The sequence below is a fragment of the Sciurus carolinensis genome, chromosome 15 (assembly GCF_902686445.1).
Source record: "Sciurus carolinensis chromosome 15, mSciCar1.2, whole genome shotgun sequence".
In the NCBI taxonomy this organism is placed as follows: domain Eukaryota; kingdom Metazoa; phylum Chordata; class Mammalia; order Rodentia; family Sciuridae; genus Sciurus; species Sciurus carolinensis.
Genome location: NC_062227.1, coordinates 70,857,732 through 70,870,397, shown reverse-complemented (window position 1 = coordinate 70,870,397; position 12,666 = coordinate 70,857,732).

Genomic DNA, 12,666 nt, shown 5'->3' with positions numbered 1-12,666 from the left:
TTAAAATCAGTTATCTGTAGGATATCATCGTTCTCAGTCTAAGAGACTTTAAATAATATGAAAATAGTATTTATAGTCTATCATGCAACACTTTCCTACTTTAAATAACAATGCTATCTACTAAAGCTGAATATATAAATAAAATAATATTTCTTTCCCATATTAGAAATTAAATTGTTAGTTAATACTGTTTACTGAGCACATATCATATATACTGTTGTATAATAGGGGTAAGAGAGAAAGCTTTTTAAAAGATTAAGGTGAGGATTTGTAAATTATACACACACAAACCACACAAACGTTCATGCAATGTGGCAATGTGTACTAATGATGAAGGGTTTCTAATCTTAGCAACTGCAATCAGACCCCAATTAAACAAAATTAAAATGTTTACTGTTGAAATACAAATGTCTTCAACCTTTTAAATTCAAACCATAATTTCAGCTGTCACACAGATTTCTATCCAGGCTTTAGGGCAACTTACAGAGGTTTAAGTCATAAGCACCTTCAAGGACACCACCTTCTGTCCTTCCGGATGCAGGAGTGTCACCTGAGACTAGGCTGCTTCTCTTTATGTGTATGTTTTGGGTGTGGAGAAGAAGATAAAAGTTTACATCTAAGTTTTTAACTGGAACTTTTCCCCCTAGTTTTAACACAATATCTATCAATCACATGCCAAAAGCACTTTATAAGGAGACTAAAGAAAAGAAACTAGTTGAATTATTTAGTTCCTGTCACTCTGTATCTGACAGTATCTTTATATTCCCCCACATTGTATAATTTGTGCATATAGAAGTTACTTTGTCCTCAGATATTAGAAGACGATAGGCCAGTAAGAATACATGCATCCCACACAACTGTGGTAGGAATTAAAGCAAAGAACAGAAGGATGTATTTTTTCTCTTTCCTACAGTTTTACTTGAGTTTTTCACTCTGTCTTTGACAAGCGATTTATTTCCACATTAAAACTTCAATGCTGGTTTATAAAGCAAACATTTGACCAAAAAAAACAACAAAAAAAAAAGTTGACAAGGCTTTCATCCCCTGTGACGTTTCTGTCACACTGTAGGACCCCAGACTCTCTGGTGCCTCCCCATAGTGGGGCCCCGGAGTCCAGTTACACCTGCTGCATCTGGGCTTCTGTCAAGTCCTGTGCTCCCCACAAGCTGTATCTCTGGGTAGCCTCGCTTTCTGAATACTCTCCTGAGGTAGAAAATCCCCAGCCTAGAAACCCATAGCCCTAGTCTATGGGGGACCATCTAGCAAATGCAAATCAATATTCAAGTTATGTTTTACAGTAAGTTTTTATATATTTCATTACAGCAGCAAACGAAATCATTAAAAAAATATGTCCAAAAAAGGTATGTTGCTATTACATCAGTGAATACTTAGGCCCAATACAATTGAACATTCCTAAATAATTATTCGATATCGATATTTTTCTATAATCCAAATACCTTTTCACATCTTTTCTCCAGAAAGAAAATATACATAAAACTGAGTCAATATGTTAGCATATTAAACATCTATAACAGAACAAAACATCTCTGCAGTAAAAATAAAGGTGAAAACCATCTTTCTTCAGTCTTCTCAGTGTAGCGTGGCCATTGGGGACCTATTTCCTCTAAAATCCCCAATTTAGATTGTGGAGGATATCTTTGTTTTATAAGCTGTCTAAGGAGGTGTTGCTGTTGACATAAAATAATTTCCCCCTTGACATGGTTTATGGACGATAATGAACTACACAATTTCACAACTCATGAAAATGACAGACGCTGGGGCACATAGAAAAACCTCAAGATCTTTGTTGGGGAAGTTGGGGCCCAAACATACCAGCCTTCCTAGACTCCCTGTCCCTCAGTGTAACCTTGGTTCTCTTGCAGAAGAAAATCCTGATAAGAAAGCTCTCTGGAGACACTCCTGGAAAATTGTAAAAGCCCCGAAGGATGGGCTAATTCTCAGTTCCTTCTCTTAGGCATTAATAAATTTCTTTTCTTTTATGGAAGTAAAGAGGTGGAGTTATTCATTTTATTTTGTTACTGAAGAAAGATATTTCACCTAATCCAGAGGGGTAAATGCTTAAGAAAAAGAGACAGTATTTTTTTTTTTTTGGTGGGTTTTTCTTTGTTTGTTTTGTTTTTTGTCTTGCAAATACATGGTAGAGAGAAATCTGGCGAGATTTCCTTCATCTCTAAAATGGTTATGAAATAAACTGCCATTTGCAGAAACAAAAACCATAAACTCCCTTGAGCATGCAAGATGTAAAAAATAAAAAAAATACTTTTTTTTCAGATTTTGGTCATTTTCAGCTTGCAGTCTTGCTCTAAATAGCAAGCACAGCATGTGTTTCACAGTGTTAACATTTTAAACTGCACACTTCCAAATCAGATTAAAGAGTTACACATGGTAAGATGGTTTTAGCAATTGGAAAATTCTTTGACTTGAAATTTCTTTCAGCACTGAAAACATTGGTGAACAAAATGAAAATTAAAGAGCTTTGTTTTATTCAGCAAGGGAGCAGAAACACCAAATTAGCACTTGGATATTTTAAAATATAATCTGATTATTTTAATGAGATAAAACTACCATTTCAGCAACACGTTCCTCCTGATACTCTGGGAAGGTTTTGTCAATGTAATTTTGGAAATAACACCACTTCTATTTCTTTTTCTGTTTTCATTCTTTTCAATTTTTGTAATGTGTCAAATAAATATTCTAAAGATTCACTTTATACTATATGCAACAGTTCATGAGAATATAGAAATGCACGTATTTCAGAGTGAAAGAAAGTGTATCTGTGTATGTGAGTGTGTCTCATGGATGTGTGGAGCTGGACAGGTTCTGGGCATGTTCAGATGGCTAAGTAGCCATTGAATAGTGGTGGCTAAATGCAGACAGCAAGATGGTCTTTCTCAATAAAGTGGAGGAGAAAGAAGCTGGTTTGATAGCTAGGTTATTTGAAACAGTTCTATTTTTATTATTAATCTTCTCCACAACAAATGCCTATGAAATTTCAGGTGCATGGAGAGGGGGCTGCTTAGGGAGTTAGTTTGTTTTGCCTTTAAATGATGTGTTTACCTCCTTCTTATTGAGCTACAAACACGTTTTGGGTAGTGAGTTTGTCCCTTTTCTTTGAATCACTAGTATTTAACAGTGTTTAATACATGCTAGAGTTTTAATGAATTAATGACATAATACAAGTTACTTTGGAGATGGAAATATATACATAAATTATATATATGTATATATATTACTATAAACTGCGCTACATTAATGGATACATAAACAGTAAATACAAATTTTTGTTAGTGTTTATGGGTGCTTTGGGGTTTGATTTTTCAATAGAATCCCTACTGTATTTATTACAAATTTGTTATTATCACATCAGTATAACCACTTTTTGCTATATAATAATCTTCTGGATGAACACATAAAAGGCTATTTTTACTGGCATATTTATACAGAATAGTGGGATTCAAGGTGTCATAATTGTACATAGAAAAAACCTAATTTGATCAATCCCCTTCCTTCCTTTACCCTTCCACCCTCTTTCTCCCAGAACTACTTGTTATATTCTACTGATCTCTCTTCTTCTTCTTCTTTTATTATTATTATTAATTATTATCACTGTAGTAGTAGTAGTATTTTAATTAGTGCATCAAAATTATATCTAAATAAGTTGGATTCATTGTGGTATATTTGTAGATGGTCACAGCATAATTTGATGAACTCCATTCATCAGTTCTTGCCCATGCCCTCTCTTCTCCGTCCCTCTCAATCCCCTTGCCCCACTATATTGGTCTCCCTTCCATTTTCATGAGGTCCTCCCCTTCTTTTTATTCCTTTCATTCCCCTTTCTCTAGTTTCTATTCATGTAAAAAAAAATATTGGACCCTTGATTTTCTGAGTCTGGCTTATTTCACTTAGCATGATGTTCTCCAGTTCTATTCATTTACTAGCAAATGACACAATTTCATCCTTCTGTATGGCTCAGTAGAACTTCATTGTGTATCTATAACACAGTTTCTTTATCAATTTGTCTGTTGATGAGTACCTGGGCTGGTTCCATAACTCTGCAATTGTGAATTGTACTGCTATAAACACTGATATCCATGTATCCCTGTAGTGTGCTGATTTTATTTCTTTTTTTTTTTTTTTTTTGTATATTTTTGGATAAATGCCAAGGAATAGGATAGCTGGGTTGCATGGTGGTTCCATTCCTAGTCTATAAAAGGCTATTTAAGTGAACACTTCAGTTTCTGTAATAAAAACAAATCAGTAAATGTGAAGTGTTACTGGGTAATGAAGCTTGCTTTCTCACAGAATCTCACTGTCTAGGAGTGAACATGAAAAGTTCTTTGCTTGGGTGACATGTGAGATGTGTGCATACGTCTACCCTCCATCTTTATGGCTATTTATACAAATTAAGCTATGGCAGTAAAGACTTTAGAAGCTGTCACTGTCATTCTTGCTACAAGAAAAAAGCAAATTGAATAGTGAGGAACTATCCTTGAACCCCTCAGAGCACTGAGGTAACAGGAAAAGATAATATGTATTTTTTTTGATTTACACATAGCCACATCATTTTGAGACCAAAGGAAACCAAAGATAGGAAATCTTGATTGAAGTCGGGTGTGTGAGTCCAGGGGATCCTACCTGTAGAACAAGGTCGTATAAGCACATCAGAATTCTCATCACAAACTACACAGGGAAGGAAAGAGGGAAGTGAATATTGAATATGTTGAATGACAAAACTATCAACCTAGAATTTGTTATCCAGAGAAATCATCCTTTAAAATGAAGGGAAATAGACTTTTTCTGAGAAATAAGAGCCGAATGGGTTAATTCCAGTAGTTCTGTCCTATAAAACATGTTAAATGTTCTTCATTGAGAAGGAAAATGATGAAGATAAAGAGTGAGAATTCAATGTGAAAACAGAAAGCACTGGAGAAGAAGTAAATCACGCTGCCACACAGTCATTGATGTCACCTAGTCTTCTTTGATCTGAAAGGTAGCTGCTTGCTGAAAGTAAACATGTTAGTAATGTCTTCCATCATTGAATGACTTCAGGGGAATGAATTGAGAAGGAGAAACTGGAAATATTGTCGGGTGCCACCTGAACCACATTTAAAGGATCAGTAGTATTACTAGAAGGCGAACCAGATAAGCTTAAATGTGTATCATAAACTCTAGGGTCTCTGTGGAATTTTCTAAATTGTAACTAATGAGGTAAAAAGAAAGATAAAAGTGAATCCTATGAAATTCTTGATTAAATCAAGAGAGTGGAAAAGACGAAAATAAAAACAATGAACAGAAAATATTTACAGAAGTGGTACCTGTTGACACAAATAAATCAATAATCACTTCCATTGTAAAGGGCTTATGTATTCTCATTAAAAATTTGCCTGAATGGGTAAAAAAAAATAATAATAATAACACCTAACTATGTGTTGTCTGCAAGAAACCCAACTGAGATAGAGGGGACTTAGTTATGTTCATTGCTGGAGAAATCCAGACCAAACAGCTTTTAGCTGTTGGACAGCCATAACCCCATACTACAGACCACAGGGCTTAAAAAGCACACATTTATTTTCTCCAAACCCTGTAGCCAGGAAAGTCTAGAACAAGGTGCTACTGGATCTTCTTCTTGGTGAGCACCCACTTCCTCTCCTCAAGACCCTGTGATCTTTATCTCTTTGTGCTTACAAGGCCTTCCCTTGGAATATTCTTTATCTTTATCTTTATCTCTCTTTATCCCACTTTCTCAGTGTACTAATATCATGAGCATTCTACCCTTATGACCAAATCTACACCTTATTACCTTCCAAAGGTCCTACTTCCAAATGTTATCCCATTGTGTGTTAGAGACTCAGCATCTGAAGTTCTCAGCCCATAATATATGCTTACATCAGTCAAAGGAATACTTGATTAGCTATCTTAATTTCTGACAAAGTTGATGTGAGGGCAAGAAAGATTACCAGCAATAAATGAGGGCCATCATAATGAAAGAGTTGATTTCTCCAATAAGACATAACCATCCCCAGCATGTATGATCCAACAACCATTCAGCGCATAAAGGATGAACCTCAAGGAGAAATAGGCACATCCCACTATACCAGATACTAAAAACCCATCCTTCAGGGTCTGGAGCTATGATTCAGTGGTAGAGTGCTTGCCTAGCATGTGTGAGGCCATTGCTTTGATTCTCAGCACCACATATAAATAAGTGAATAAAATAAGGGTCTATCAACATCTAAAATTATTTTTGAAAATAAATAAATAAAACTCTTCCTTCAGTAACAGATCGATTACACAGGCAGGAGAATGGACTTGTCAATGAGTTAGAAAACCTTTCTTGGGGAGCTTACATTCTAAGGGATGGAGACAAAAGGTAAGCATATAAATACATAATATATTGAGTATATCAAATAATGATGAATGACAGAGATAAAAGCTGTGACAAGGCAATAGAGCATGAAGAGGTGAGTGACATGATGTACATGTAAGTAAAAACATCAGAGAAAGCCTTCCAGGGAAGTGACAGATTAGAAGACACCTGGCAAGTGAGTGACTGAAGTCAGCTACATGAATATCAGGGAAGGAATCATCCATCCAGGCGAAAGAAGCCACTGGTTAGAGGTGACTGTAGTTCACCTGGCCTCCCTTCTCTCAGCAAGGCACCTTCTTCACAGTGGCTGCCTTTCTCAGGTGCTTACTGTGTGCTGTGTAAAAACTGCTCACCACATCATATCATTACAAGATGTAACCATGAGAATGACCTTGAAAACACCACATGATTCACTATTGAAAAGGCCAGTACGTCTCAAGACGCCCACAGCTCTCCTTGCAGTCTGGTCTGCAAGGCTGGTAATTCAAGCCAAGAGTCTAACTCTGTTTCCTGCCTTGAGGGTTCACTGTGTTCTGATTTATCACTATGGCTTTCCTTTCTTAAATGGAATCATTGGACAATTACTGTATACTCATTCCTTCATTCCCAGTCACCTTGAGATTCATGATAACATGCCATACTTTGGTATAAGGCAGATTAGTTAAGGAAGCACAAATAAGGTCTCTATAAAATGGGCCTGAAACTAATTGGGGTCCTGCAAACTTGCTGCTCTGAGCCCCTTCGATAGTGGGGAGTAAATAGCCATGACTTGCCTTTCTTTTTTCTACCTAGTCCCACAATTTGAGAGTATAGTTATGTGATTCCTCAGTGTATCATAAAAAATTGGACCAGAGCTTTGTAACCTTTGACCAGTTCTCATTTATTATATAATGCTTGAAACACAAAATAGTTTCATGTTCACCTTTAATATAAATTAGGGATTATAGTAAAATTAATTTTGAGTCCACACTATATTACCATTAGAAAAGGTCTTTGCAAAGTTGTCAGTAGAAATATAACTCATCTAAAAACTTCTCTTGCACAACTTTTAAGAATAGCAGTGAAAGTAAAGCAATTGTGAGACAATTAAGACTAATAAATATTTATATCAAAATAAGTGAGGTAAAGGCTACAGAATACACAATTTATCACCTATACTAAAATAAATCAAAATGAGAATGCTTATACTTCCACACAAAAAGAATGCAATGTTTAATTTAAAATGTGTAATAAAGTTTTTAGAATAAAGAAACTTTGTGAAAAAAAAGTCTGATTTTAATTAGGAATTTGCAAACTGCCAATTTCTAGTGACAGGTTTAAATATAAATTTACTAAGAAACTTTGTTCAGTGACATTTTTTCAAGGTTGTATTTTCTCCTTTAATGGATATTATTTGTAATTATTCACAGAACCATGTCTACTAAATTAAGCAAAAATTTAATATGATTTGACAGATGAATGGATGAACTCAAAAACTTTATTGATTTACTGGCCATTAAACTACATGTAGCTTGATAGAATGTAATCTTTCATGGGTCACGGTCATACATTTTGAAATTTTTAATTTTTCTGTGTTAAGCAAATAGTCTCTATATTTTTCTCAATTTGGCAAAGTTAAACTTGGCTAGTGTCCAAAATCTTAGATTTGCTGATGTTAAATCATTTAATGTTCAAGATGTCTAATATCCCTCTAAAATAAGGTTCTTGATTAGTCTGAGGGTTAGGACTTGACCTCTCTTCAATGTATGGATATTATTCTTGTTAGATCATATATGTTAACCTTATATTTTAGAAGAAACAAAATAGTTGTAACTGATTTCCTTAAGTATAAAATCATGGAATAATTTCTATTTATAAGGAAATCTAAATCCTATGGATAAGCAGATATTGGATATGGTACTTAGCTCTCTAGATTATAATCAACACACGTGTATGGAAACATATCACACACTGTATTACACATGATATATCACACATGCACATATATATTGTCACATTCATATAATAACAACATGGCACTATTTAAAACGTTGCATAAAAAACCAGTACAATGTATGCATTGTATTTTTTTTTTTTTTCTTTTTGCGGGGCTGGGGATTGAATTCAGGGCCTTGTGCTTACAAGGCAACACTCTACCGACTAAGCTAAATCCCCAGTCCTTGATATGTTTTAATTGTAATTGATACCTAGAACTTTAAAGGCTTGTTAGTAACTTGTGGCAAAGTGACAGTGGCATAGTACAAAGTTAAATGCTCTGCCCTGGGAGCCTGGTACAACCCACAGTCGGAAGAGGAAAACGATGTTTGATCAAGGTCACACCAGGATTGGCCCTATCTCTGTAAAGCAGTGCCAAGGGATGTTTAATATCCACACAAAGCAGACAGGACCTTGGCTTTCTGTCTCACCTGAAAGACCCTCACATACTCTACTCTGTAATTAATCTACCTCAGAAAGGATGAAGGTTAACACAGCTGGGATTTGAAAGGAAGTTTGCACTCTTCTGTGGTGTATTCAGGAAAACTCAGTATGTTGTCATTCATGCTCAGTTTTAGCCATGATTCTTACCCTAATGGAAGCAATTATTAGTATAGTTTACCTGATTTTTTTTTACTTTCATTTGTTCATCTTTCCTTGTCTGCCCTCTAACTCCTTTTCTTTTCTTCCCTCCATTCTTTTCCCTTCCCTTCTTTTTCCTTCCTTTTCTTTTCTCTTCTTTTCTTTGTCTCACTTTATTTTTGTCTCTTTTTCATTCCGTTGGACCTTATGAGTATACTGAGCTAATATTTTCTGGAATCTAAACTATCCCTAGTGGTTCAGGTTAGAAGGATTTATTAATCTTTGTTTTATTTTGGATTCATTCCCTAGTAGTAGATTGTGCATAGGGAGATAAAACAAGTCTTCATTCTCTGGTGAGTTCAACTCAAGTATCAGTTTTTCAGAGTCAAAAGCGTAAGGTTTAAAGCCATGAGAAGATGTCCCAAATATCCTTATAAATTTTGGTTCTCCAAAAATCTGTATTAGTGAATTGATACACATTCAAAAATATGACAAATAAAGAGATAATACTTGTTTTCTATGTGCCATTTATAGTTATTTTGTGAAATAACCAATATTCCTTCAATTTTTTATATAGTGTATTTTACCACAAAGTACTGATATTTCATTTAAATAATGTTCACTTCTTTTCACCCTCAACTCCTACATACCAAAATGCTCAAAACAAACCCAACTGTGAAGCCCAAATACCATTCTTTATGGATACACCCTCATCAAGATGGCCACCTAAATGAAAGTATTGAACGTGATGTGATCTTACAGATCCACAATCAAGATACAAACATGGAGAAATTTTCTCTGCAGTAATTCTGGGAGTCATGTTAAATATTGTCTTTTTTTCCTATTTCTTTCATTGAAATTACTGGCTACGTCATTGAGATTATGCTTATGAACATTAGTACAATTTCCAGCAAATTGGGAAAAGATAGTGGTTTTCTGAAAGTTGTGATGATACAATGAAGGAACGCAGGAGTTTGGCACATCTATAATACCAAACAGTTTCTGTATAGTTGAGACTCTATTGAGTATTGATATTTGAATTAAGTTTTGAGTCTTGCCAGAACACAATAATATGGCAATTCAGTTGTTTTATTTGTATTACAAATAGCATTACCTGACTATTCTTAGACATATCTCTACAACTCAGTGTGAAATAAAATTTCAAGGACATTTGACAAATTGTTAAGATTTGCAAAAATGAGATTTTCTTCTCTAGAATTATTTTCAGTGACTTTTATAAGTAATCAAACATGGTTGTCCTGACTTCAGCCAATCGCAATTAAATGGGTAATTAATAAAATTATTTAAGTCTTCAATAAAAAAACTTTTATGTGTTGTTGCTATGGAAATATCACTAGGCTATATGCTCGAAAGATGATCAAGTTGATTCCAACCTTCATGAATGCCATAATCTAGCAGGTACAATGTGTTTTAATATACATTGTTGTGCTTTACGTGGAGAAAATATGCAATGGCATAGTAAATAAGGAGACCTAATTCCAGGAAAGGAGTGCTGCTCTGGGGAATTACGTTCATGATGTGATTTAAAGGATGAATAGATGCTAGTTTGATGACAACATACTAGCAGGTCAAGTGTTCAAGGCAGGATAGAAGCACGTATAATAATGCTGCCGTGGAAAAGAGATGAATCACTGGGAAATTAGCAAGATAGATCATATGACTGGAACATAGAGCAAGTAGAAAATTAATGACTTCAGATGCAACGGTCCACGGAAGAAAAGTCATGTGATGTATGGACTTATAGATCAGGGCAAATTTTTGGGACTTTATCCCAAGAAATATTGGAAGCCTCAGTCAAGTTTCAATCATAGAAGTGTCATGATCAGGCAAACAATGCATTAGGAAAATTCAGTTTTAAATAAACTCTCCTCCGCAAATCTCTCCACAAATTAGAAGAGAATGAAGCCCTACTTTATAATTAAATGAGCATTGAACCAGAATGTGGTGTACATCAAAAGCAATCTGTTAAGAGATGGAGAAGAATGAGTTCTCCGTGTTTTATACAGCCAAGCAGATACAACCCATTACATACATGTTCTCATGATAAATGATAACTAGTCCTCAAGTAAGAGGGCCTGACAGTGCTATTTGTCACACATACTTCCTCCTAAATTCACTTGGTAATTAGTGACCATCTGTTTGACTTAATTGATTTATCCAAAGAAAAAGACTTTTCATGTTTTAATGAAAGGATAAGTTTTCTAGTAAAGTCTCAATCAAAATTAGGCTCCGACCTACCCCAGAAACCAATGATTGTTTGTTAAACAGGGAGTGCCAAGGCCTTCGAGAGACTTTCTGAGATTGCCAACCTCAGAAGCCTTCCCTAACCTTCAAAAAGATTGAATACATTGGAAGATATAGAGAAATAACTTATAACGGCAAAGTTCCTAGAGCGAGCACTCTGAGAAAAGGGAGGGGGTAGAAATCTCTTCCCTTATTTTCAACACAGAAAATTAAAACATCTTATTTCATATTTGTGTGAGACCTTAGAATTTTTTGTGGTTTTCTATTTTTTGTTGAGGTATACATCTCTTTGATTTTTCTACCTATTCTTATACCATATTTCAAAATGTGCAGTCTCCAGATTTCTGCACATTTTGAGAATGTCTTGAAACCAGGTATTGTATTTCCTCAAATTTTCTTCTCTTCTAAAAGACTGTTTCAATTATTCTGTCCTTCTGATTTCCCTATTAATTTTTAATATACTTATCAAGTTTTTTTCAAAATTTTCCTGCTGGAATTTTGATTGGATTTGCATTAAAACTGTCATTAATTTGGAAAGTAGAATTAACCTAACAACTTTAAGTCATCCAATCATACATGTGACGTGATTTCATCCATTTGTCTTTAATTTGTCTTTCAATGTTTGTCTTCAATGTTTGTTTCACACTGTATATTTTATGAGACTAATTTAAATAATTTGTCATATTTTCCACCTGCTTATTTTTATTAGATAGAAACACAGTGTTTTGATCTTCAATCTGAATCTGAATAATTAATTTATTATTCCCATTTTTTTTTCTTTTTGAGGATTTGCTACTAACACAAATTTGTTATCTGTGAACAAAGACAATTTTAACCTTTCCTTCCAAAAGTGCTGACTTTCTTTTCTTTTTTTTTCTTGTCTAAGAAACAAGGTATGTACTACCAGAACTATGTCAGGTTGGTAGGGTACAAGGGTACAGGGTTTCAAAATTTAAGGAAGCACTTGATGTTCTCACGTGCAGTTCCTGTTCCTAGGAGTCCTGAAATTCAGTGCTTCCTTAAGAGGAAGGTGACTGTTATCTAGCACTGAGAGTTGTTCTACAAAAAGTGCAGCCTTCCCTACAATTTAGTATTATTTATATTGTTTAAGAGAAAAAGATACACACACACACATTTTAAATTTGATAGTTGTAAAATTAATATTACTTTAGTCAGTTTTGTATCATGCTTAACTAAAATCATAATCATGTCATATTTTCATCATTTCTATCTAAATTTATTTATGGTATATAAGAAATTTTAGAATAATAACATTTCCTCATTTTAATGGAGAGCTCGATTCTCATTGGGAGAGTTAGAAGAGAACATAAAATCATACAATTTTTTAAAAATTATAAGTGAAAAATACACAGTTCACTGAGTTTCTCTTAATCCAAGCATATATATATATGAAATTCCATTTAAGTCAATAGTCACAAAAATCAACTGTTATTGAT